The sequence below is a fragment of the Pinus tabuliformis genome, chromosome Q (assembly GCF_031772625.1).
Source record: "Pinus tabuliformis cultivar Carrire ecotype Pingquan chromosome Q, CPIR1, whole genome shotgun sequence".
Taxonomy (NCBI): Eukaryota; Viridiplantae; Streptophyta; class Pinopsida; order Pinales; family Pinaceae; genus Pinus; species Pinus tabuliformis.
Window position 1 is genome coordinate 1,133,371,341 of NC_142296.1, and position 13,425 is coordinate 1,133,384,765.

Below are 13,425 nucleotides of genomic sequence, written 5' to 3' on the forward strand. Positions count from 1 at the left end.
CCAGAAATATTATCTAGGGTGTTGGAGAGATAGTTTCTTAGTTAGCAACAGACAGGACAACTCGAGTAGCAGTTGTTTCAAGTATAGCGTGGAAGGGACTGCGCTAGGGTGATGTAGGCCTGCGCAAAAGTTGTTTGGACAACTCACCTGGAGCTAGCAATCAAAACCTGGATTACTTGCGGGGTGAGGAAAATTCCTCACTAGATTTATGCCAATATTTTCCTCTATAGGATTGCCAGCTTTCGGCATCCAGTTGTACTCAGAATTTCTCACTGCTACTTAATAATAAAAACCCTCAGCTATTGCATTGGTTTTCGTGAGTTGGGTTTTTCTGGGGACTTTTGTCCAAAAATAACTGTGTCAAATTTTTGTGTGTACCAGTATTTTCTTAGATTCCAGTATATCTTCCGCAGAATCTAATTTGGTGAAATTGCAGTTGTGAATTATTCGTTATTTGTGTGGGCAAATAAATTGTTAATTAATTTACAATTAGAAGAATAATTTCCAGTTGCTGCAATAGTTGAAATTTTCACATGGTATCAGAGCTAGCTTGATCAGAGGGGGAAGCTTAGAAGTGGAGGCAAAAATTTGTTGTTCAAATGGAGTAGCAGGACGAGTTTATGGGGAAAGCATAGAGCCTAAGTCAGGCAATGTGTGTTGCTTGAGCAAGTTCGATTTTTTCAGTGCGGGTAGGCAGAAAAATTAGACTTTCCAAATTGAGTGATTCTAGCAGGCAGAGGGAGCAACAATCTAGTATTTTCACCGAGAAAATTCCTTGTTTGGGCATAGAAGGGTTTTGCAACAGTTTGCAATCGCAGAATTAGCGTCGGGTGGAAGAGAAAGGCACATACTGAGAGAATTTCTCTCAGAGGGTTTCTAGTCTAGAAATCTGATTTTCCAGTTGCAATTTGTAGTAGCTACAAGCAATTTTTTTACTCACTCCAGAAGGGATTGCGAATATCAGATTCAACAGCCAGGCAGAGGAAGAGGGAGATTTTCAATCAAATTCAGAGATGGCCACAACTGGGCTTAGAGATCAATATAGGCTGGAGGGAGCCTCCAACTTTGTCATCTGGAAGGATAGAATGTCCTTCCTTCTTGATGAATATGACCTGAAAGACTATGTAGATAATGTAGTGGCAGTTCCTCAAGATGTAGATCAGTTGAAGGAGCACAGGAAGGAGATGGCGAAGGCGAATCCTGGATGGTGTCCAAGACCATATAATTTCACATATATCTGGCAAAGGCACCGGCAAGGAGATGTGGTGCACTCTCGACCAGATGTATCAGAATATTTCCGAGCAGCGGAAGATGTTCCTGCAGGAGAAGCATCAGGATGCAGAAGGGTGAATGCATAGATTCCTTCCTCACCAAGATTCAGGAGGTCCGTGATCATCTTGCAGTCGTTGGGGAGGCACCTCAACCAACATAGCTTATACAGTTGGCACTGAATAGTGTCTCAGAGGAGTGGCAAGTCTTTGTCCAAAGTATCTTGGGCCGAGACACTTTGCCTAGATGGGACAAGATGTGGTCAGACCTACAGTAGGAGGAGTTCAGGCGAGCTTTATTAAAGAGCACCATCAACAGAAGTAGTAGCAAGGGCATGAAGGGTGAGAAGGAAGAGGATAATATGGCCCTAGCATCAAAATGTTCCAGTCAGGGATAAGGGAGAAGAAGAAGAAGAAGGACCTATCTAAGATCACGTGCTTCAGGTGTGGCAAGTTTGGCCACTACAATACCCAGTGTCCTCTCAAGAAGAAGGACAAGCAGGAGAAGTAGGACCAGGCAGCAACATCCGCAGAGATAAACAAGTTGTCCTCCAAGTTGGAGGAACACTCTGGCATGTTAGTAGTTATATCTCCAAGAGTGAGGTGAGGTGATTTGGAGCTATAGTCCTAGAGTAGCACAAAGGATGGGAAAGGTCCGTTAAGGTCTCATGGATCAATACCTTGCTACAGGGGCCCACAATATTCATAGCAGGATGGATCAGTGTTAGGTGATACAATCAAATTCTGGAGTGACAGTTACAAACTAGTTGCAGTAAGGTGTTGAGGAGCGCAGTGCAATGTTGACAACAACGCAAATTCCCTAGTGGACAGTGCAGAGGCTAGTAATAGTCAAATTCTCAGGAGACAGATGCAACACAGACACAATTGATTCAGTATTTCAGATGCTTCTTAGTTGCAGTAGCAACAACAACAAATGAGAGGGAGTTGCAGTGCAGATGCAGAGTTGGCAGTAGTATACTAGTGACAGCAGCAACACAGATGTAGCATTAGAGTTGCGCAGTGGTTGGTGGGTAGTGGCAAGTAGTCACAGTGGCCAAATTTCAGCAGCGTGACAAACGGTGATACAGGGACAGGGTGTTGTAACAGAAGTGCAGCACTAGAACACCTTCCTAGCTAAGAGGGAGTGTTAGTTTTTGTAGCATCGGAGGTGTTATAGTCTTGAAACTTTGTGGAGAGGCTAAAACACAAGAGTTCTCCATAACTCAGAAATCGTTTTCGGAAATTCCACCTAGAAGTGTCTCAATTAGATTATTAGTTTATTTTTAAATATTTCACAAGTCTAAACTTAGGAAAAGTGGTTAATTAATCATAATTAATGGACAAAGGTGTGAATCGTCTAGAAACTCAGATGGATCAATCCCAACTAGAGATTATTAGAGGATTTCTTTGGGCAGATGGAAAACACACACTTGAGATCGATTTCCTTGGGCAATGCCATTTTCCATAGAGTAGCAGCAGTTGTCGGAAGAGTTCGAGTCAGAGAAGGGAAGTAGAGACAGAGAGGGGCAGGTGTGAAAATTTCTTAATCTACACATCAGAAATCCTACTGCAAAAATTGGTTATCATCTCCTACTTGTTATTACATTCAACAAGTTATTTAATTTATAAACAATGATGAAAAACACTACTGCAGACTACATTGACATAGAAATCATAAACTTAAAATATATGAGACAAACACACAAGGGACACCATTATTTTTGGACAACACATCCCCAGAAAAACCCAATGCGGGAAAACCGATGTAGCATATAGAGGGTTTGTATCATTAAGCAAGAAGAATCTGACTACAACATGTTGCCTCTCACACCAGCTAATCTTTCAGAGAAATCTTGGCAACAAGAAATACATACAAGGGTTTACCTCGTTCTCCAAGTCACAACTAATCCACTGAGTGGCTTGACTTTGGCAAACACTGCGAAATCCGAGTGCAATCCCTGCTTGGGCTAGTGTCTTGCCTCTAGGAGACTGCGTCACCCCTTTTGTTGGATCGATTTACTGGAGGAAGACTATTGTTCAGCCCTCCCGACTTAGAACCTCACTTCTCCAGCAAAATCTCAAACGTTTGACAAATATCTTGCATTGCCATTGCAAGAGACCCTCTTGGCCTGTGTCAGCATTGCGTGAGCCCCTTCCTAGGTTGCGTAGGCCTCTGCGCTGCCTCTCTGATGCTATTGTTGCCTCTCTACGTGATACTCTTTGGCTCAGAACTCCTTTTCGGTCCAATTATCTGCTTCTGGCCCTCTCACTGCAACTCAGATCACTAGCTCGATCAATATGGTGTATTTGCAACTGACCCTCAAGCCTCCTTTTATACTTTCCTGTTGATGAATCAACGACCGAGATGAAGTCCCTAATCAACAACTAAGATTAGAACTAGCTTGATCCTCACCACTTAGAACTTTCTCACCCATATTTTATTAATACACGTTAATATTTTTATTTTCCTAAGTTTAAACTTAGGAACCCATTAAAAATATTTATTATTTTAGTAACTCCTCATCTGGGTGGAATTTGTCCAAATGATTTATGGGTCTTGGAGATCTCATGTGTTCTGGCCGCTCCTTAAAATTTTGGAGCTAGAGCACATCCGATGCTACCCAAAATCAACACTCCCTCTTAGCGGGGAATGTGCTCTAGCAATACTTCTCAATAGAAGTATTACATTGATCCAATGCATCGGTCCTCTATGTTGTTGATGCTTGGCCTACTGCCCTTCATCCACTGCACTGTTGCGTCCTGTATTGCTGCCCATGACTCTGCCACTGTCACTGCTACATTTGTACTGCAGCTCCCTCTCAAAATGTTGCATCACGTTGCCCATAGCACTACCACTGCTAACTGCTGCACTGCAACTCAGTTACTGAGAAGTAACTAAAACTTCACCCAAAAACTTACATGCTGGTCAGTATGGATGCCTCGTGATGTTGAAGCTACCTCTGCTGCTAATCTGTGCTAACCCTCTACTGCTACTGTACTATTGCAATCTGCTTTGTGCCTCTCTAACTGCTACAACATCCATTGCACTGCTTCAGACTTTGGCACTCTAGCTCTGCTATTGTTGCCCCATCACACCTCGCAGCAACTGACACTCGTCATTTTGCTACTATTGTTAAGGGCTCCCATAGTCGTATGTGATCCAAGAGTTTGGGCACCTGAAGGATCTTGCCCACTATAAGTCCTCCCAACTACAACTCGATGTCGCCCCACCTCTTCTCCAGAGGTGCATGAGCACTCATGGCACAATCCTCCTTGTCAGCGTTCGCTGGAGCAGCCTTCGAGTCAGAAGCTTCTTCCTTGCCCTTCTTCCGGGGGCACTGCGTGGCGAAATGTCCTAGTTCCCCACACTTGAAGCATCTGACCTTGGATATATCCTTTTTCTTCCTTTTCTGCTGCCCATGTTGTCCCGATGATGTGAGAGTTGCATCCTCCTCCTCCTCCTTCTTGACTCGGGCTCCTCTACCGCTACTCCCTGCCTTGGTCAGCCTCCTGATCTCTTCCTGTCGAAGAGTTGCCCACATTTCCTCCCAACTGGGGAGAGAAGCTTTGCCCAAGATACTCTGGACAAATGTCTCCCAGTCTTCGATGACTGCATTCAGGGTAGTCTTGACCATGAACTCAGGATCTGGTGTAGACCCCATGGAAGTCAGTTGGTCTCAAATCCCTTGCAACCTGAGGAGAAAGGGAGCGATCTCTTCTCCCTTCTGCATCTGATACTGTCTCAGTTGATTCTCCAATAGCATCTTTCGTTGAACGGAAGGCCCTTGGTACAAGGTGGTCAGCGTCTCCCACATATCCCTTCTTGTTTCCTTCTCAGCAATTTGTGGGACCACATGATCTTTGACCCCGTCTAGAATCATGCATTTGGCCTTCGCCTGGGCCTCCTCGTACTTCTTCAGCGAATCTGCGTCGACCGGAACAACAACTACCTTCAAGACATAGTCCTTGATGCGATTCTTGTCTAGGACTGCTAGGATCTTGGCCTTCCAGATGACAAAATTGGATGCTCCATCCAATCTGTCTTGATCCCTCAATCCATTGACTACCATTTTTGCTCAATAAATATAGCACTGGTTCTCTTCTCCCTTTCCTGTTGTTAATCCAACAAGACTCAAATCTGGATTTCTTCAGCGCTAGAAATCCTCTAAGGAACAAGCTCCTCTAGACTCCCTCTGAGTCCTGATTTCCTTCACGGAAATCCTCCGACCAAATGTCGAATCACTCCTCTCCAATCCTCCTTTACCACTGCAACTTGGATCTAGATTTCTTTGGCTAGAAATCTGTCAAGGCAGTGACTCCCTGTACCTTGGCTTTGTCTCCACAGACACCGTTCTGCACCAACAACAACAACGTCTCACTAGCTTCACTAATCGAATCTGCTCTGCTCCTCCAGCCCTGATAACTTATTGATTTGAGCCTCTCAGGCTCTGCGTTGGCCTAGAGAGCTGATGCAGTCACTGCTTAGCTCCTCTCGGGCACTGGGTCACCCTCTACAGGATCGAAATGCTAATGCAAGCACTGCGTGAGCCTCTGCATCACCTTTTCTACATTGCATCACCCTTCCTCTGCATTCTCTGGCTCTGGAACAACATTGTCACTTGGGACAACTACCTCTCTACAACAGATTTGTTGGATCTCCTGGCTGATGGCTTCAGTATCCTATGATCTGCAATGTTCTGATACCATGTGAAAATTTCTGAATCTACACATCAGAAAACCTTTTGCAAACACTGGTTTATCATCTCCTACTTGTTATTACATTCAACAAGTTATTTAATTTATAAACAGTGATGAAAAACACTACTGCAGACTACACTTACATACAAATCATAAACTAAAAATATATGAGACAAACACATAAGGGACACCGTTATTTTTGGACAACACGTCCTTGGTAAAACTCAACGCGGGAAAATCGGTGCAGCATATAAAGCGTTTGTATTATTAAGCAAGCAAAATCTAAGTACAACAGGTTGCCTCACACTGGCTAACCTTTCAGAGAAATCTCGACAACAAGATATATGTATGAGGGTTTACTTTGTTCTGCAAGTCACAACTAATCCACTAAGTTGCCTGACTCCGGCAAACGCTGCGAAATTCCAGTGCACTCCCTGCTTGGGCCAGCGTCTTGACTCTAGGAGACTGCGTCATCCCTTCTACTGGATCGATTTGTTGGAGGAAGACTGTTGTTCAGCGCCCTCGGCTCAGAACCTCGCTTCTCCAGCAAAATCTTGAACTTCTGACAAATATCTTACACTTCCACTGCAAGAGGCCCTCTTGGCCGGCGTCAGCACTGCGTGAGATCCTTCCTAGGTTGCGTAGGCCTCTGTGTTGCCTCTCTGATGCTACTGTTGCCTCTTTGCCTGGTACTCTTTGGCTCGGAACTCCTTTCCGATCCAATTGTCTGCTTTTGCCCCTCGCTACAACTCAGATCACTAGTTTGATTTTCTCAGCAAACCTCGCCCCAGGAAAATCAAACTGACTGATCAATATGTTGTATCTCCAATTGACCCTCAAGCCTCCTTTTATACTTTTCTTGTTGATGAATCAATGGCCGAGATTAAGTCCCTAATCAACGGCTAAGATTAAAAAAGAATTGATCCTCGCCTCTTAGAAGCTTCTCACACATATTTTTATTAATACCCATTAATATTCTTATCTTCCTAAGTTTAGACTTAGGAATTCATTAAAAATATTAATTGTTGTAATAACTTCTCATTCGGGTGGAATTTCTCCAAACGAATTTTGGGTCTTGGAGATCTCATGTGTTCTAGCCCCTCCACAAAATTTCGGAGCTAGAGCACATCCGATGCTACACAAAATCAACAGTAGGGACAGTGTGTCCGGAGTAAGAGATTCCAGTACCAGAGAGTAGCTTGCAGAGAGGCAGAAATAACCTCTAGAGGTTGACACAAGGGCTGCGCAGAAGTCTTTAGAGGCAATTCGATTTTGCTAGAGAGAAGTTGGATGTCAGTTCTAAAGGCCAGAAAGATTTTCTAGAGTGTCGGAGAGACTGTTTCTCAGTCAACAACAAACAGGATGGCTCGAGTAGAAGTTGTTTCGGGCAGAGTATGGAAGGGACTGCGTTATGGCGACATAGGCATGCACAAACACTGTTTGGATGGCTCGCTTGGAGCTAGCAATCAGAGCCCGGATTGCAGTGAACCATTGTCTCTCCATATGTGAGCAGACTTGATATTTATATACATTTTGAGGCCGACATAACTGATTTCTTCATCGTTTTGCTTGCTGCCTTCTTCAAGAGGATTGTGCTTGTCTTGGAGGGCTGATCTAGACCCTAGGTTGACTCATATACATTACATATATGCTCAAGAAGAGCTCTTTAACATTTTTGTTGACTCTATGACTTTCCTATAGCACTTCAACATGTGCTGGACCTATGTAATGAGCAAGAAACTCATTTTATAATTTACAAAAATAATATTTCTTTTCTTTTACAAATGCAAAGATCAAAATTACATTTATGAAGTCCAAACCTAGTTATATTTTCTTCAACAAACATCACGACCAGTGCAACGATTATGAGACATGCGCTGCGCTTCTTTCAGTTGCTGCGCTTTCATTATTAAGGCTCCAAATTGCAATGGTTGTTTTTGAAAGTTGGGTTTGGTCACCTTGGGAGTTCAAAACTTGTTTAAGCATCTAAAATACTGGAGATCCATTCTTCGTATATCCTCCAAGAAAGGTGCAGCAAATGATCAATAATAGAATCCTCCAGCTGGTCACTCCAACTGCCAAGAAAAGACCTCCCTAACAAAGTGCTCCAACTGATGAAAGTATAACTATGACTCACGATTCAACCATGCAAATCAGTGGAAAATTGTGGAAATTTCGCAAAAACGCTGCTCAATGCAAATTTTGAAATCACCCAAATTTGAAGTTCTGCAGATTTGTTTCCTACGATCTTTCAGCCTTACGGCTGAATTTAAAATATAAATTACGGCAGTATATAGTTCACTTCTGTCCATCAAAATATGCAAGGCAGCCCAAGAAAATGAACACCAAACAAGTACACTTCAAGGGAAATATTTTTCCAGCACTTCGGGCAGAAATCCCCACATATAACAAATCTGAAATTTACTTAATTACAGCAGATTTATTATACCCATAAATCTGCCTGCTTAGCTTCTTTATGTTTGTCAAATCACCGAACAAATACAGCTAATTTATGATAAATCTGCATACTAAAATGCCCTGCAAACTATTCATTCACCATGATATCATAAGTTGAAAAAACAGATCTGCAAGTACACAAAGTTTCTACGGAAAAGCTCTCTTCATATATACATAATAACGAAGCTACAAGTACATGCCAACAGCTTATCACAAGAGTGTACAAGATGGTCAGTCAAACTTATCACAAACTTATACTCTCAGATGTTCTCCAAAACTCTCACTAGTGTATCCACCATCAATAGCAAACCCTAATCAGCAATAGAAATTCCTAGCAAGGCATCCCACCAAGCTATCTAGCCATATCAAAGGCTCCAGAACATATTAGCATCAACGCTAGCAAGTCCATCATTGATTTTTCACCAAGCTTGCCTCATACAGGCTCTCCAAGCAAAGTTCTCCAAGACTTCTCTAGGGTTTCTTTGCCACACACCCTATGTCTTTTTCACACAAAGACTAAGACCCTAGCACTTCAAGTGTCCTTGATGAATTGCCTCTCACAAACCCTGGGGCTTCAAGTCTCCCATTGGAATTTCCTATCACAAATGCTGGAACCTTCCTCCCTTCTATAAAAACAAGTACAAAGATTCAAGGCAAGTTCATCTTCAAGATACACATGACCTAATAAAATCCCACATCTCTAAGACAAGATGATGTGAATATGAATATAACTAAAGACTTTCTCCTCCCTTTAAATAGAATAGGTTGAGGAAAGCCAACAATGTTAAATTGGACAATGTCCATAAATAACTATCTCAATTCACTTAACTAATCATTGGACAAGTCCACATGTGAAGTGCTCCATGTGAAATTTCCACGATTGCAATAAATTGGAATTTAATCTTCTATCTACTAGAGATTATTTGTCTTATGAATTATTAATTTGGAAAATAATAATTAAATCACTATTGCAATACTCACAATAAAAATACGTCGTGGAAGATAAAAATACGAAACTGAGAAATATGCACACACAAAAAATTATGACACCATTATTTTTGGACAAATGTCCCTAGAAAAAGCCCAAAGGGAAAATTAGTGCAGCAACTGAGGGTTTTATTATTATTCAACAATTTTAGAAATTACAACTGCTTGTCTTTCACTAGCAAACCTCTGACAAATATTGATCTCCTCAGGCAAAATAATTTGGAGACTAATTGTCTCCCTCTACAACTGGATCTTGCCTCTCCCAGCAAACTTGCACTTCGTGGCTATTCACACTTCTTGGCTGGAAATGCGTGTGGTTGCCTCCGCAATTCCATTCAGCCTCTGCAACCTCCCTCTAACAAGCTGCCCTGCCTCTTGGACTATGCTAGGCCCACTCGCTCTGCCTTCGGATGATAGATCCAACCACTGTCTCACTGAACAAGCTCCTCTGCCATTCACACTCTCAACTTGCTACTCGCACTAGTTGAATACGACCTCCTCTTCCTGTCTCCTAGACATTGGAAAATAATGAAGAAGTCTCCTCTAGGATCTGTTGATCCCTTACCTCTGATGCTTCCCTAGCTTTAATTGCAACCTTGTTGAATACTGCAATCGGGTATTTGAATTGCTCTCTCAATTAACTATGTCTTCTCCAACCCTTCAACCTGCTCTTATAATCTCTCGTTGGGCAACCAATGACCATGATCAGATCTCAATCAATGGCTAAGATCTTGACTCTGTCAATTAACTTTTCCAGAAGTCCCTAGAACAAAATCGAACTTCCTTAATTAATTCACTTTAATTAACCAGCTTTCCTAAGTTAAGCTTAGGAGATATTTAATTATGGCTAATTAATTTAATTGAGGTGTCTCTTAGTCTTTTCTCGCGGAACCTTTTCTAGGTTTTGGAGATCTCATGTTCCTTATCCTCTTAGACACCACAGAGACTAAGACACCTGCCCACTCGTACCCCAAACAAAAAACTAACACTTCCTCTTAGTGAGGAAGGGGTTCTCCACTACTCCCATTCGCTCCCTAAAGTAGACAAACTTTTCCCTGCCTAAGGCCATCGTGAGTATATCTACTACCTGCTAATTTGTGGGAACATGGTGTAGTTGAACTGATCCATGTTGCACACATCCTCTTATTCTCTTGATACTTCTAACTAAATCATCCTGTGCTTCTACTATGCTACTATGATCTCTATCATGCAACCATATCACAAATAGAAGAATAGATAGATCAATGAGTTGAAAATTAACCTCTTTGAGGGGGCAACCTCCTTTACATCACATAAATGAACAATTCTTGAATGATACAAATGACAAGATCTCCTTGGTATATATAGGAATCTAAGGGGTCCCAATATAATCAAAGCTTACATAATAATAATATTGTAAAGGAATAAAACTAACAATAGCGGGCTTTTATGGGGCACAACAATAATAATATGGGGGCTACATGGGCACAACAATAACAATAAGGGGGCTACACGAGTATTATAGGGACCTAACATGCCCCTCTCCTTCAAAAAAGTGCTGTCCTCAATGCTTGAGTAGTTATGGATGCTTCTGTATGAAATTCTCATCTTCCCATGTGGAATCTTCAATGGGTAAGTTCTTCCACTTAATGAGATACTCTAAAATTAATCGATTCCACAGCTATCGGGTTCTTGTTTCCATGACTGTTTCAGGGTCCAATATTATTTTTCCTTCCTCATCAAGTTCTAACAATATTGTTTGAAATGGGAGCTTGTCAACGATAACCTACTTTAAGCATGAAACGTGGAAAATTGGCTATACTCGGGAAGATGTAGGTAGCTCTAATTTGTATGCCATAATACCAATCTTTTGCAACACCTTGTAAGGACCATAGTACTTGGGTGATAATTTATTATCCTTCTTAGCTTGCTTGAGGGACACTTGTTTGTATGGTTGTAGCCGTAAAAATACCCAGGCGCCTACGTCAAAACTTCTTTCGCTGCAATGTTGATCTGCCGTTTGTTTCATTCGATTTTGTATCAGAGTGACGTTTTACTTTAAGAATTGGAGAACTTCTTGTTGATGCTCGATGTGATCTTCCACTGCTTGAACTTTAGAATTTTCTCTTAAATATGATGTGCTAGACAGTGGATGATATCCATAAAGTGCCATAAATGGGGTCAATTTTGTTGTAGTATGGAAGGAAGTGTTATACCACCATTCAGCCAGAGGTAACCACTTAACCCATTGTGTTTGTTTATCACATACAAAGCAACGAAGATATCCTTCCAAACATTTGTTCACTATCTCAGTTTGTCTGTCAGATTGAGGATGATAAGATGAGCTATGACCTAATTGAGTATGAAGACAAGAAAATAATTTCGTCCAAAAATTTCTAGTGAAAATGGGATCTTTGTCACTTACAATAATCTTTGGGTTTCCATGTAGCTTTTGAATTGTTTCCATAAATGCAGTAGCAACTATACTGGCTTTAAAAGGTTGAGATAATGCACAAAAGTGTGCATAGTTGGTAAGTCTATCAACTGCCACCATGATGACACTCTTTCCTTCAAATTTGGGTAAACCTGTGATAAAATCCATTAGGCCTCCAAATGTTGACTTGGAATGGCTAAATGTTGTAATAGACCCAGGGTCTTAAATGTTTCAACTTTATTTTGTTGGCAAACTAAACATTCTACACAAACTTCTGAATATCAGATTTAAGGCCATCCCAAAATAATTCCTTCTGGACCCCGTGGTATGTTTTTAAAAATCCTAAGTGCCCCCCTAAAGGAGAGGTGTGCAATTCCAAAAGAATATTTAGTTTGGGTTGGGGATTCTTACATTGATGTGAATGATCTTTGTACCATAATGAGTCATTTTACTAGATAAATATATTTGGTGTACTAGGATCTTGTTGCAACTTTTGAATGAGTGTCCACACTGTGAAAATTCGAGAATTCCACCTAAATCAATTACTGCAACAACTAGTTAAACTTCTCCTATTTGTTAATTATTGAAACAAATTATTCACTGCTTCCTACAACAAATATCGAAACTAATACAACTGCAGCCTTCACTTAATTAATTAATTTTCCCAAAACAAGAACAGAGCAATAGAGAAAAATCCACATAAGTGACACAACACTTTTTGGACAAATGTCCCCAGAAAAACCCAATGTGGGAAAACTGGTGCAGCAGTTCTAAGGGATTTATATTATTAAGCAATAATTTCTTAATACAACTCTGGATGCCCTTCTGGCAATCTAGTTACAGAGAGAATAAATTGGCAGAAAAACTTAGTGAGATTACCTCACTCTACCCGGCAATTCCCAACTGTTATGACAGCTAAACCAACTGTCCCCGGCTATCTCTGCGTTGACTCTATGCCAACCTCAAAAGTCTCTGCGTCAACTCAACTAGGAAACGTCTTGCCTTCTGGAACAGTTTCTAGCCCTCTCGACTTAGAAATGCTAGCTTCTTTGCAAAACTTCTCTGGATGACTACACTATCTCTACATGAGCCCTTCTGCCTCAGCGTCAAGCTTTGTGTGGGCCCTTCTGGCCCAGCGTCAATGTGAAAATTCCTGAATATAACACATCAGAAACCCCTACTGCAATTACTGGTTTACAATCTCCTACTTGTTCTTTATATTAACAAGTTATTTAATTGCATAAACATCAAAGTAAACACTATTGCAGCCTTCACCAATATACAGATAATGCACTGAAATAAACAGAGACAGTAACACAAGGGATACCTTTATTTTTAGACAATCGTCCCTAGAAAAACCCAATTCGGGAAAACCGGTGCAGCATATAGAGGGTTCGTATTATTAAGCAGATTTCATGAATACAACTAGGGTGCCAGAAATGGCTCACCCAACAGAGAATATCCTTGGCAATAGTATCTCTATCCTGAGATAGATATTCCAGCAAATCAGCAATTGGATGATCAAACCCCACAGGGATTCCAGTTGTTCCCTATGCTGTACAGCGAAAGCTGCTCCAAGCACTGCTCTGGAACTGCGTTACT

The 13,425-nt window shown here is 41.4% G+C and overlaps 1 protein-coding gene across 2 annotated transcripts in view; it reads left to right on the forward strand.

The window, feature by feature from the left end:
- LOC149223535 (uncharacterized) overlaps positions 1-13,425 on the forward strand; it is a 316,798-nt gene that overhangs the window by 192,038 nt on the left and 111,335 nt on the right. The window lies entirely within an intron of this gene.